The sequence below is a fragment of the Triticum dicoccoides genome, chromosome 7B (assembly GCF_002162155.2).
Source record: "Triticum dicoccoides isolate Atlit2015 ecotype Zavitan chromosome 7B, WEW_v2.0, whole genome shotgun sequence".
NCBI classification, from domain to species: Eukaryota; Viridiplantae; Streptophyta; class Magnoliopsida; order Poales; family Poaceae; genus Triticum; species Triticum dicoccoides.
The window spans coordinates 253,708,962-253,724,280 of record NC_041393.1 but is presented as its reverse complement, the minus strand read 5'-3'; the positions used below and the strand labels follow the sequence as shown (position 1 = coordinate 253,724,280).

The 15,319-nt window shown below is 43.2% G+C and overlaps 1 non-coding gene across 1 annotated transcript; it reads right to left on the bottom strand.

The window, feature by feature from the left end:
- Positions 1-4,779: 4,779 nt before the first annotated feature.
- LOC119342481 lies at positions 4,780-4,842 on the bottom strand. Its single transcript, XR_005165607.1, has one exon. It is a non-coding gene; the product is annotated as a small nucleolar RNA snoR101 (small nucleolar RNA).
- Between the last annotated feature and the right edge of the window lie 10,477 nt (positions 4,843-15,319).

Below are 15,319 nucleotides of genomic sequence, written 5' to 3'. Positions count from 1 at the left end.
GGAATTAAATCATGCGATCTTGGTTACTTAGATAACATGTATGTGAATTATGTCATGATATCATGTTTAGTTAGTCATCATATCTTTGAATTATGTTATACTATGCTATCCAGTTTAGATAGACATCATATATGTGAAATTATGTCATGCTATCCGTTTTAGTTAAACAATATACATGTCAACTATTTAATGCCCTCTTTTTTCCACACTATTTATTGCATCTGTCTCTCATACTATGTTTCCTGTTTATCAGCCACTGGAATTGGAGCGGGTGATGGCTGTATCTAGCGGAGTAAAAACACGGTCTTCAAGTAAAACATTGCTACCTCTTGGTGGAGATAGCACCCCGGTTCTACAGGCACAAGAATCAGCCCTACCACACATAACCCAGACTCTCGCAGATTTTACCCCTACTGCGATGGACAGAGAACCAGCTTCACCCAATCTAACCCCAACCCCAGCAGATAGTAACCCAGTTCCTGTTGGCACAACACCATCTCCATCACAGAGCTCCCAAAGAAGAGCAGTTAGTAAGGCAGCTCCAGTGCCCAAAGCGTCAGTACTACCACTGCGAACCTCAACTCCACCAGTTAGTACACCTATTCTTGTGGAGAAGCACAACCAGCCATTCATAGTTTAGCATCTATTGCATTTGATGTTGTTAAATCCTATGTGCGTATCTTCCCATCATGGAAATATTATACTGAAGATGACGGAAAATGCCAGTTGCAGGTGTTTGTCGAGGAGTTATTTGTAAGTAATGTTATTCATGATAATTACTTTGCTTTGTCCCATACATTCTACCTCCATGATGGTTATAATACAGTAAATTTTCCCATTTTTCTCTATAGAGAAGGACCAATTTGGAAACTCAGGATGAGGTAACCTATGCTAATACCTCTGCTATCTTCAAGAATGCTTGGTGGTAGTATCGGAATTACCTGAAGAAAACGTACTTCACTGGCAAAGAAACTCATCAAATTCCCTTAGGTTCTCCTAAGACACATTTACTGGACGATGACGGGAACGCCTTGTTCTTTACTAGTCCTGAACCAAGAATGTGGTAAGGTCTATGAGCTCATTTTATTTTAAGTACTATATGCTTGTGTCTTACTGTACTCTGTTCATGTAGAACAAGTGCTTAAACCTGAAGAACAACTGTTCTCATTTAAGATTCCATTGCTATCGTGCATACTACTTTGCTCTTGTATCACTGTATTTACTCTAACAAACTTATTTTTAAATTGAACGATCCAATGGAAACTCCAATGGCACAACATGTATGTTTACGCATGTTTCTTTAACAGGTTTCCTCTTATAAATAGCTTTGTTGATTTCAATTTCAATTGTGTATACAGTAGACTTCTCATATCATGCACATTACTAGCATCATAACAGGGCCAATAGTGTTGTTGTACATGTAGACCCGTGGTACCCATCTGAAATCTTGTTGTGTCGTGTAGTTTCCCATGCTTCGTATTCTTTTAGTGCTGCTTTTTCTTGAACTGATATGATTTGAACCATGTCTCTATTTTGATTTGGCAAGACAATGCAGTGACCATAGGACATAGATATATGTTTGTTTGATGCTTTTATAATGTACTACTTGGAAATAGAAGACTTGGTATTAATCTTGTCCACCTTACTAATGAGCTGGTTCACCGAAATGAGTTTCATATACTAGTACATGCTGAACCTGTTATGTGTCTGCTTGTTTCTTCTTTTAGAATGCTGACCGAATATTGGGGAAGAGTGCATTATTAAGCAATGATAAACAAAGTAATGCAGATAAGGTTCATGATCGTGAGACATCCTTGTTGGTCTCCAACAAATCTAATAAAACAGTGAAGGAAAACTATCTTGAAGACAGTGAGGCAACCCCAAAGTCCTGTCTTGGTTTACTGTTTGAGTTACTGGCCACTACCGCTTGCACAAGCTATTCAAACTCACCGTCTGAATCAGTTCGCTTTCTTGAGTGTCAACTACAAGCTGAAAGACATCGATCAGCTGTGCCGCGACAAGAAGCAGAAGGACCGCGGAAGTCCCTGGAGCATTCAGATGCATACTTTCTGGTGCAACAACAAGCGTTGGAGGATTTTAGCGCCAAATAGGACAAAGCTAATAAGCTTGCTAAGCTTATTGGCAGCATGGTGGATACCCAGGATAACGTTTCTTGAGCTCTTCTGAAGTTGTTTCAGTTATGGACTTGTTTTGCTACCTTGTTTATTTGCACTGGTGGCCAATTTTGACGGCCAGTGTATGTAATATGCTACTTTGTTCCCTATATTTGCACTAGTGGCGAACTTTGATGCCCATTGGATGTAATATGTGTAATAGATGTAATAGGCTAGCATTAGTTGCTTGCTTATTTATTTCCTTATTCTCTTGTTTAGTTGTTTGCTTGTAGTCACTGCAGTTCATTTTCCGCGTTTTTCTAGTGGCCACAATAACCTATTTTTGGTAACTAGGCCACAATAATCATGGCAACACACTGACTGTTGTAACCATGGGCCTCCTGCAGGCCATAGGATCCATGGGCCTTCTACGGGCCATAGGATCCATGGGCCTTCTACGGGCCATAGGATCCATGGACTTTCTACGGGCCGTATGATCCATGGGCCTTCTATGGGCCGTAGGATCCATTGGTCTTCTACGGGCCGTAGGATCCATGGGCCTTCTACGGGGCGTATAATAATTTTGCAAAACATCGGTCGTACTATTCGTGGACCATAACGGGTCGTTAATAGGCCGTATTTGATAACGCTATGAAAACATCCCAATGGGTTAACGGGCCACAAACGGGCCGAATGTAACCATGGGCTAAATTTGGCCCACAAACGAAACAGGTTAGTAACGTATCGTAACTAACCGAATTCTAGAAATGAGCCCAAGAATAAATGGGCCCTTAGAAGGCCGAAAGTTAACACGGGCTGGAAACGGCCGACGGAATAATGGGTCGTTAATGGGTATAGAGTGATACACTGTTCATTATGGGCCAGTTTCATCTTGGGCTTTAATGGGCCGAGAGTTACAGAGGGCCTCATATGGGCCAAAAGACATCATGGGCCATACATGGGCCGGAAGTTACAACGGGCTGGAATCATATTGGACAGCCCAGATGAAGCTACTGGGCTTAATTTCGATAGGCCGTAACGGACTGGGAGTTAGCGAGCCGTAAATGGGCTATATACGAACAGACCGTTAACAGTCTTTCCGTGGGCGGGCCCATTACCTTTTGACCAAGTCAAACGGGCCGGCCTTTTCTCCAGAATGGGCCTCTGTTGGGCCGTGCCATGTGTCGACGTATCATAGGCGCCTCCTGTCCAATGAGTGGTTGACGTCTGTCCCAACAGTGAGCCAACACGTGTTTCCTCTGGCCAATGAGAATTTTACACGTGGAAAATCCCCATTGGTCCGGGCTGTTAACGGGTTATCGGATCCAAAACCGGACCCAGTAGCATAACGGCGACCTGTTACGATGGATGCCATGTGTCGGTCACCCTTGACGAAAGGACTTCTATAACGCACGATTTATCATCATGGAAGTGGACACTTCCGTGGTGATAATTTTGGTAATGTCAATGAACACTTCTATGACAACACAGGTATGACTATCTTAATTTTGTCCTAAAATCGTCATGGATGTACATGTATGACAAAGAATGTGACCTGCTGTGACAAACATGTATCATCACGAAAGTGTATTTTTTTGTAGTGCACGCCTTCGTCTGGCTGCCCGTTTCCGCTCTTCTTCCTCATCGTAAACAGTTCATTGAACTGAACCGTATGCCGTGCATCGCACATGCAACTAAAATTTGAATCGTGTTTGATGCATCCGTCATCGCAAACGTTTTGCACCTTTTTTGACGGTTTTTTACACCGCCGTTTGCGATTATTGCATCGCACACAGTTCCGTTGAAGGGTCTCTGATCGTAGTGTCGCGTTAGCATCATCCTGCAATAGTGTATGTATTCTATAGCATTTTTCCATGTTGAACTTTCAGACCTTTGAACTATCCCAACTAGAGATGCTTATCTCAAGACAGATAAGAGATGAAAAACAAAAGGCAAAAGGCAAAAGGCAAAAAGAATGTAAAAAACCTCTATAAATTTAGGGCTCCTAGAAGCATCAACATCAGCACATGCATAGAGGGAAAACATTACATGAAAAGTAGCAAAATGGAACTGAAGTAATATACAATTTTTTTGTCAACAAACTTATGGTCTATCGAGATCTGAACTGATTGTGTTACAAGCACACTGACAAAACCCAATGAGCTGATTAAGTACATGTTAAAAGGATAATCAAGTTCATGTATATTAATTGGGCGAAGTTCAAAAAAGAAATTTTTGAAAATTTTGTACTGTTTTTTCTATAACAACTAGTCATATTTGGCCAACAATGTATATTACACTGTCAAAATAAGATTTTTGAACTGAACTAAATTAATAAATTATACTGAACACCTAAAGAACGTGTTCTTTTCACATATTTCCAACTACACAATTAGCAGAGCACATGTACACATTTTAATAGTAGAAGCGAAGTGGAAGAGATTGATATGAGAGTGTCGTTGACGCATGAAGAGGACTACCATTGGCACTCAACTTGGATGGATGCCAGCAACCGTTGTGGACGGGCTGGTCGTGGTGCGGCCCAACCCGAGGAGGTTGGTGGCTGTGTGACGCGTTGCCGAGACAATACATAATAATTGAACTGAACAGATTTTAGATATTGAACTGAACCGAAAGGAGAAACTGGACATCACACATACATTTCTACATCGGGATTGATATAGTGTCCACATGAACTTACCTGAAGTTCAGAGATCAAGTGTAAGACATCATATGCACTTAAGAATTAGAAAACGCTTGCAAACTCTGAGCTTGTACTCTCACTAATAATTAATAGGACTCTCGTGTTTCTTGAGCACAGATCAACGGAAAACACCCAAAAGCAAAATCCCTACTGTTTGCAAATGTTCCATAGAATATCTTATCATGAACGGACTAGTGAACTTACAGAGGATTTGTTTCCAGCGACCTTCCCGGCGGTTCAGGTTTTTTTATTTCTCGAGCTCTAATTTTTTAGCTTGCCCGACATCTAAGCATGAACTACACGATACTTGTACTGATATTTTTTTGTCAATGAACTTCTGCAATTTAGGTACTAGAACTCACTGATGCTATTTACTCTTCGTTTTAAAGTCATTTTCAGTACATGCCAAACATTTGTCTTTTAAACACATCCACAGGTTAAAAGGATCAGTACATGATGAACAATGTTAGTTTCAGAAGCAAAACTTGCACTAAATATGTTCAGGGAACATGAGGCTCTCATGTACTCTAGGCTACACACCGGACCTATCTTTTACCATGATGCACCTTCTACTATGGAATGTAGACACGGAAACAAAACAATTTCTTATAAATCTTCCTAGCCCATTAACTTCAACCTTTAGAAGAAAAAGTTCTTTTTTGGGAGAGAATAGAGGATGATTTTTAAATTGCAGTACTTACCCTGCGCTAGAGCTCATGGGGAAGAGGACCGATGGACAAAGGAAAAAAACATTTATGTACTTACCCTAGGGTGTCTGCCATGTGAATTGGCCAAGGTATTTTTTGGGCAAACATTTCTACCTAGTTGTCCGTACTTCATATGAACTGCCCAACATTTTTTGTGCAATGAACTTACTATCCCGGACTACTCTCTTCCCCTATCATCCTAATAAAACACTATTTTTTTGGTGGAGTGCTCTAGTACCTGAACTACTCTCTTCCTACTTTTCTCGACTCTTGTATTTGAACTACTCAAAATATTTTAGTTAAAATCTTTCTAAAAGCAGTAAAAACCAAGCGATGTCGTGGCAGCTAGGAACGAAAAAGAAAACAAAGAGAGCTAGCAAAAACGCACTGCACCGTTTCGCTTTGCCATGAGATGGCCATGGAGCTAGGCGATGTTTGATGGCCCTACAAAGGCACTACATCACTGAATGTGCAAGAAATAGGAGAAAAAAGTTCAGTAGCGACACTGGCTCACCAGCAAAAAAAGACATATACTACAGAATGTGCCAAAAACAAGAGAACCAACATTTTGGCACTAAACTGTCACCACTCACTATCGTAAAATGTGGAAGAAACAGGAGAACCAACATCAATAAATTTGTATGTACAATGGAGTGTGAGTTGGAAAGATTAAATTTAGTATAACATGCATTTTATTATTTCAATATTCTAATTCGGAATTAAAATGACCGAGGAGAGACAATTAGCAGCTCATGGAAAGACCTAAATCTGCTTGATCAAACATTATACAATTATGCACTAAAATTAAGCTACTTAATTCTGGATAAGAATCACAGGGTTGTATTTGAATGAAGATACAAATAGTATTAGACAAACCTGAGGATATAGCTCAGAGCTTCATTTGGCTGGGTATCATCAGTACTCCCTCCATGTCAAGTTCTGAACTAATCCTCTTTTGAAGTTGAGACAAACAAAGTCGCATTGGGGTTGATAGAGGGCGTTGATGCGCCGGGTTGTCGAGGCCACGTTGAATGGGCAGTGGTGGCAAAGGTGAACGGTCTGGGGTGGCAGAGGTGAACGGCCTACGTGTTGAGGCGGCGGGATACATTTTTTTAGAAGAACAGGGAGGCTCCTCCCCGGTTCCATTTTATAGAATGAAACCATAAAGTTTTTCGGGATACATCAGGTCACTGAGAGGAGCAGTTCAGGGAAGGACTAATCGAAATGGAACGAAAATTACATCAAGGATGCAGAAGGAAATCGGCAGGAACCCAGCACGCACATGGCGTAAGCAAATCATGCTCCTACTAGACGCAGAGTAGTTCCTGGGAGGATTTTGTGAGACTTCAGCGGTGGCGCGGCTGCAGCTTGAGGTGACCAGGTGGTCGTCAGTGTTCGGGCTTGATAATGCTGAAGCTCCAGTCTCTCGCTTTTTGGAAGGAGAGGTAAAACCCAGTGCGTTGTCCGTGATCTTCAGCTTGGCCCATGGATCCACCAGAGGGGCTTTGGGGTGCCTCATCATCAGCCACTGATCAGTAGCGGTCGTCTCAGGAAGTTTTTAAGATGTGTTGAGAAGGCCTCCAGCCTTTCTGCATTCTCGCCCGAGGACAATATTGTCTAGTTCTTGATAGTCCTTAAGATCAACCTCGGCACCTGCTTAATCGAGACCCATAAGGTGTTATTGAAAATAATGGAGTTCCTATATTTCCAAACACACCAAAGTATAGCAGCACTAACAGTGCCGAGAACTGAATGTTTTTTATTAGCAATCCAAAATTTGGCAACTGATTCAAAGTTAGTCCCTATGTTTACTCCAAAATGGCTTGTGATCAATGACCAAATTTGCCTAGCCACAACACACTCAAAGAATAGGTGTGTACATGTTTCAGCCTCAGAGCAGAAGACACAATCAAGTGGCTTAATAATCTGTCTTTTTCTGATATTATCTCTAGTCATCAGTTTGTTGTTTGCAAAGAGCCATAAAAAACATGAATTTTAGGGGGTGTTTTTAGTTTCCACACTGATGGGATCAAAACAGGTTGCACTCCCTTGAAATTAATCACATGGTAGAGGGAACTAGTAGAATAGATCCCTTTGTTTTTCAAGTGCCAAACAAGGGCATCTGTGTCATTTTTTAGCACCAGACTGCCAGCTGCCTCAGTCAACTGATACCATTGCTCCATGAGCTTTTCATCGAAGTTTCTTATAAAGGTGAGTTTTAGTTGAAGACCATCCCATACCTCACTAACACTCTTGGTTTGCTCATTGCATATGGAGTAGATAGGCCAGAATTGCATAGCTAGGGGGGAAGTACCGAACCAGGTATCCTCCCAGAATCTAACTTTATCTCCTGACCCAAACTTCCATTTATAACTAAATTTCAGTGCTTGGATAATGGATTTTATCCCTTTCCAAAACCTAGAGGCACTGGGTGACAAGTTAGGTGCAAAGATATTTATCTTGCCAGCCATGTACTTGTGATCTATGATCAGCTTCCAAGGCTTCCCTTCTCCTTCATAGTATCTTTTCACCCAGGAACCTAGTAAACAGAGATTAATGTCATGAAGATTTGAAATTCCCAGACCTCGAAATTCTTTGTTCATACACACCATCCTCCAGTTGGCTAAATGGAGTTTCCTATGTCCTTCAAAATCATTCCACAAACAGTTGGCCATTTGGGAGTTAATCATTTCAATAGCCCATTTAGGGAATTTGAAGAAGGAAAGCAGATGATGCGAATGCTAGCAAGACAAGCTTGGATCAAAATGAGCCTGCCTCTATATGAGAGGAGCTTTCCTCTCCAACCAACAATCCTTTTCATTATCTTATCTATTAGAGGTTGGATGTCCTATTTTCTAAGTTTGTCATGGTGTAGAGGAATACCAAGATATTTGATGGGAAATTTTCCCCCTTTACATTCCAGGATAGAAAGAAGAGGTATGAACTCAGTATCTATCATATTAATGGGAATGAGTTCACTCTTAGAGTAGTTAATCCTCATCACGGACACTTGCTCAAAGAAAGTGAGGATAGATTTAAGGTTGGAGGTGACGGTGTCCTGGACAAGGGGTACTCCTCACGTCGTCTCCCGACCTGCGGGTCGGGCAGAGGACCCCCATGGCGGTTTACTAATGGGCCACTTTAGGCAGTCCATGCCATATACAAGGAAGACTCCACAAGACTTGGCGCTCAAGCCAAGGACTCTCCTAAAACCCTAGGCCTCCGGCGTGCTATATAAACCGAGGCCAGACTAGTCAATAGATCATCTCATATTCATTAGATCAATCTCGTGGTAGACACATGTACCCTGTAATACACCCATATCAATATAATCAAAAGAAGAATGTAGAGTTTTACCTCCATCAAGAGGGTCCGAACCTGGGTAAAATCCCGTGTCCATGTTACCATCGCTCCAAAACGCCTAGCTTATGACCCCTACTACGAGATATGCCGGATTTGACACCGATATTGATATTTTCATTGAGAGCCTGCCGGGTGATCACCACGGATCGATGGATTATCAGGTGATATTTTTTCAAGTTATATCCATATGGAATAAAGCAATTTCTTCGTGACGTGTTTCTACGGCCTTGCTATATTGTTTTCAGATCGGTTTTGGTCTCGTGGACGGTGACGATTTTTTGTATGATTCGATCACGATAGGATAGCCGAGGTATCCGCCAGTATGCGTGCGTCTAGACAAAAATACAAGGGCCGCCCTACTCCTCGGCTACATCAAGGAAATCAGACCAAGGCGAGCCATGCATGCAAGCGTGGATAGAATAATGATTCTTCTGGCCGCACACGGATCAAGGGAACAATTCTTTTTGGGCTTTTTCCTCCTCTGCACGTGAGCCATCAGGACAGTGCACCAATTTGCTAACTAGCACTATTAGTTAATTGAAGTATATGATGGTTCCTATGAATTGTGCGCCTCAGTCCTTGCTATACTAGTTACGTAAAGGCAAAACTAATGTTTGTTTCTTCCTGTTTTTCATAAATTGTTGCGGAAACTCCCCGTGGAGGTCAACCCAGCCAGCAGGATCTGAGGTCGGCTGACAGAGTTCGGCTAGGCGGCATTCCAGCTAAGGACGCGACAGAGCTTGCACCTGCGCGTACGGACCGAGATGCTGTATCAATCCCGTCGGTTGCTGACAGCATCAGGGAGATTCACTTCCTTTTGTTTTTCAATTCAGCTTCTAGTCGTTCTACTACCTTCTGGCGAGAAGTACGTAAGTACAACTACTCCTACTAATGCAATTGATTTAGTCTTACAGCACGATCTCCTAAACCTAGTTGGTGGATACTAGTAATCCAACCAGTATTACTACTGCATGTTTTGGTAAATCCTCATATAAAGATTGAAGCAGTCTGACTCTCGGTATTAGTTCAGTATGAATCAGTTTTTCTTGCTTCCATCTGCTGCGGTCATCATCATCGAACAGGTTTTATTTTTCCGAAGTGTTCGCTTAGCACGTAAAATTATTACAAAGAATATTTTTTGTTCGTTTGTACCGCACTATTTTTTTCAGAGATATTCTACCGACGTTTGTACGGTGGTCTGGCCGGATTCTCGCCGTCGTCAGGACGGGCCGACCTTCATCATGCCACAACGCCATGCGTGTTTGGCGCTAGCTTTGTGTGTCATACGCACCGCTGGGTCCCGAAGAGTACACAGGCCTAGGACAGACAGTACCGCGTACATCAAGTACACTCTGCACAGACGGTAGCGTCATTAGAAGGGAGTTCTTTCCTTCTCTCTTTGTGATTTTTCTTTTTTAGTTCAGCACGTATGTCACTACCATTCATCAGTGGTGTTTTCGGCCGCATGCATACACGAGCATCAAAAGTGCTGGGTTTTGCACCATGGCCTTTGCGGTCCAAATGAATAGTATAAACTCACTTTGCACTGACGTTTTGTTAGTGTATACGGATTTTTTTCGTTCGTGGTCTGACAAACATCGCATCTACAACCGAAAACGCCCTATAAAATATAGATAATCTATTTGGACTGTGTCACACAGTCACCGTCGTGCCAACGTCGTCATCCCGCCTCCGCCGACCAAGTTGTGTGGTCACCATGGCCCGCTACCCTTATCAAACCGGCGTTTGCCACCTCGACCTCTTTCGACAGGTCAAACGACGTGGGCTTTAGTGTCACCTCATCGACCCGTTCCGTCAACTAGGCTGGACCAGAGCCTTCACTGTCACTTCATCAACCTACTCCGGTGACTTCGGCGTCACCAGCCGACCAGCTTCGTCATGATAGCTGGACCGGGGGCTTCACCTCGACATATCGGCAGTGTTGTGTTGTCACTTCGTCAAGCCGAGCCCTTCGCTCGGGCATCTCAGAACCGGCTTGGGGGCTGGGACCTCGGCCAGGCCGAGGACTACGTCTTATTCCCGTCACAAGCCCAGACCGCATCATCTACACTGAAAACATTAACTAGCTAAGTCGCTTTCATACTCAACTTTCTCAATTTTCAATTTCTATTCGGTTCAGCCAACCATTATATTTGTGTTTAAAAAAGACCTGTTTGTCTAAAACGGTGTCTGCTAAAAACAACTTTCTTTGTCTAGGTTAACTAGGGGCTCATAAATTTATATGAGCCGTTTTATAATAAATTATTTCTTCTTAGTCGTTGCAAAGTCTTTTTCTGTTGCTCCTTTCTCGACTCAAGTGTATGGTCAATAGCCCAGTTTCTCATTAAAACCACTCGAATTTAGTTCGGCATATTGGCCTCTGAGAAGCACTCCGTCTTCAGGATATTGAGGTTGAAGCCGAAAGCTTACCTACTTGAAGTTTGGAGATCGGATGTGTCATGTTAAAGCACGGCGGAAGGAAAAAAATATGTTTAAAGACCAATTTTCAGATTGGCACCAAAAAACTTGATTTAGTTGTGACGTCCAGCTTTTACATATGTTTTTTTCTTTTGGCTTTTCAACCTTATGGCACTTTCAAGCTACGTCTGTGTTTTTCTTTTAGGGGGCGTGACATCCTCATGACCGAGGTGCCCTGCATAATAATTCAGCTCGAAAGATCTTTTTCGACCCATAGCTCGGCATCTTTCCCGCCGAACTACACCTCGTCGTTGACAAAACACACGCCACATCGGGACTAGTTCCCGAGCAGCGCAATGCCAGACGCCTTTAAAGCATTGACAATATTAACGGGGGGCTGAGACTATAGCCGAACCCACCAAAACCAAGGTACCCCATAGAGTCCTCGGCAAAGCATTCTCGGGCATTGCTTTATATGCATCGGTTTCGAATTGTGTCTTCGGTCAATAGTTGGATTGCTCGGCTCCTGTGCTTGCCTCCTATGTTCCACTTTGTTCGGCTAGGTGTGCAAAGGGAGAACCACTGCGATTGTGCTTCCAGCTCGAATGGTTAAGCACCTCAGTGGAGAAAGCCGAAAACTGACTGTCACAAGGGGCATAAACTGGTCAGCGATCCGATGACGGTGTCAAACTATAGATCAATACTAATTACCCCATGTTAAACGATGGGCCTTTCATAACATTGTCTGAAGTGTTAATGGCTAGACTTTGGTCGGTGCCGAACACTAACCGGGGGCTCGTAGCTAGCTTCCCCAGCTTAAAGCTCCTATGACTAAGTGAAAGTTATAAATCCCGCATATCTGATTGCCTCGTTTCCACTAACACAATCGCCTTTGGGCACCGAGACGTCGGCTAAGGGTGGTTTTGTTATTACGGAAACACCATGCGTAGCATCTACAAGTGGGTGGAAGCCGATTCGATGGGCCACTTTCAACTGACAAATGGTAGCAATGGAGTCAAAATAAACATATCATCGGCATTTGTATTTAATATATGAGGGCTGCCTTCCGTAATCATTGTTATAAAGCCATAAATATGCATCAATTTGACTTAAGATTTTGGCCAAGTTGGGTTGCCTGGCTCCTGTGCTTACCCCTACATTCACGATTGTTCGGCTAGGCGGTAAAAGGGAGCACCTCTGTGATTGTTACTACCGGGTCATCCGAGTTAGTACCTCAGACTGGGTGAAGCCGAAAGCTAGCCATCTTAAAGGATATAATTGGTCAATGACGACAGTGAAAATTTAGATTCTCTAAAGACCACATGGTTCGGGAACTTTCCCCAAACTAAATCCTCAATATGTTTCTCCCGCGTTGATCGGAGGTGAGGTTTTATGATCATGGTCGGCATGACAACCCAAAGAAAGGAACCGATAGCGGGACTATTTTCTTTGAAAGATGTTTCTTACATTAAAATAGTAATATAACATTCTCTCCGCATATCTTTATTTATAAAACTGTATGGCTGGATTGCCTTGTTTGTCGTAAATCTTTGTCCTCATAAAGGCTTTATAAAGTGGGACAAACACTCCCCGTTTACTGGCCGAGGAGGTTGAAGTCGATGATCGGTCAACAAAGTTTTGTACAGTGTGGATCTGAGCATTAATGATGTAGAGTATTTGGATATATAGAATCATTACACATAATTTGTGATTTTACTCTGGATATCGATCCTTAATTCAGCCACCCGTGCCCGCCGGGGGCTACTGTGCTTCGGGCTTATCATTTACTAATATTAAAGGGGCACATCAATCCCCTGATCTAGTGTTGCCACCCGACCAGTGTCTCGAGGGCTATTGCATTGCTAATTCAATGCAGAAAATTCAAAGTCCTTAGTGTTCGGCTTGACAAAACTATGGGCAAAAGCGTATGCGGATAACAATTGGTACTAACTGGGACTTATCTAGCATCATGCTAATATATTACAGCAACTTCTCAAAACCCTTTCTTAAGAGCCCATCCATCGATCACTATCTCATCTAATGTGCATCTCGGATTTTAGGCTGACACGCACCTTGAGGGATACTGGCTATATATCTCGTCAGCAAATAAAATAAAATCCGCAAACAATCAGCCCAAGACTAAGATGGTACACCACCTCGGATGTTGTCCAGCATAAAGCTTGGATACAAATGGCTGGCTCCATAGAGGGCATTTCTGGCATTAAGCTCGACAAAACTTCAAATTTTTCGAACCAAGGTGATGTATGACACCTTGGATACAGTCCAGCATTGGAGCTCGGATGCAGTCCAGCGTTGGAGTTCGGCTGCAAGAGGATACCTCAGATGCAGTCTGGCATTGGAGCTCAGACGCAAGAGGACACTGCCGCACGGGAACAACTTCAAACCCAAGGTGTGGCATCAAAATAACAAGCCATTGATAAAGGCCGAAAACTTAAAGGGGCTCCTCGGATAGCCAATGAGTAAACTCTTTGGATTCACTTCGGCGATCCTCAAGATCAAAGATGAGAAGATTTGGTGAACCAATTTTCAAGACCGACGACCAAAGACAAAGAATAGTTCAGAAGAATTGAGGAGCATCCCCAACTTGAAGACCGGTTCAGGGGGTTACTGACGGTGTCCTGGACTAGGGGATACTCATCACGTCGTCCCCTGACCTGCGGGTCGGGCCGAGGACCCCCATGGCGGTTCACTAATGGGCCACTTTAGGCAGCCCATGCTGCATACAAGGAAGACTCCACAAGACTTGGCGCTCAAGACAAGGACTCTCCTAACATCCTAGGCCTCCGGTGTGTTATATAGACCGAGGCCAGGCTAGTCAATAGATCATCTCATATTCATTAGATCAATCTCGTGGTAGACACATGTACCCTGTACTACACCCATGTCAATATAATCAAAAGCAAGATGTAGGGTTTTACCTCCATCAAGAGGGCCCGAACCTGGGTAAAATCCCGTGTCCATGTTACCATCGCTCCAAGATGCCTAGCTTAGGACCCCTTCTACGAGATATGACGGATTTGACACCGACAGGAGGCATGGGCAAGATCATTGTCTAAAAAAAGTAGGGTGTCATCAGGATATTGTAGACAAATTATTCCTCCTGGGCACACTTCAGTGCAGGTGGCGGGGCACATCGCCAGGAGGAGTGAGCGCGTCGCCGGCAGGAGGCGTGGGGCGGCGACCACGTCCTTGGGAGGAGGCGCGTCGCGCGTAGCGGCGGTGGAGGTGTCGGGTGGCCCCGACGGTGGCTGGTGGAAGTAGGTATGCCACGGGGGCTGGTGGAAGCCGAGGAGCCCGTGATGGCGGGTGGAAGGGGGAGGCGACGGCGGCGCGTGGAAGGGGGAGCTCGGCGGTGGCGCGTCGAAGGAGGAGGTCGGCGGCGGCGCGTGTAAGCGGAACACTGGCGGCGATGGGAGTTGTGGGTGGATCGGGATCTCGGAGACGCTGGAGGTGGGGTGGGCTCTTTTTCGGGGGTTTTTTGGTCATCGACTAGCTGCTTCATTCTATACGTACCGGTTCGGTGGAAAATGCGTTACGTCGTCTATATAGGGACCGAATGTAACACAATAATATTATGTTTTTTAGGATCACAATAATATTCTGTTACTAGTAACAGAATAGCCTTGTCATGTATGTATGTATGTATGTATGTATATGTATATATATATATATATATATATATATATATATATAGGGATTAACTATTCGTCACCCTGGGTGATGAATAGTTATTTATTCACCCACCTCTATTTTACCATCAATGCACCGTAATTTTACGTTCCGTAAATTTTTTCTTATTTCTGATGTAAAAAGAGACCGTAAGAAAACATATAGTCGCCGTAAAAAATATTTTATGTTATGTAAATTTACAAACGTAAAAACATAGTGTAAAATATACATAAACTATAAATTTTCTTGTCTTATGACATACATTTTTATTTTCTTAAGCCAAATTTGACGTAGTGAATCAATAAGAATGTAACTATTTGAAT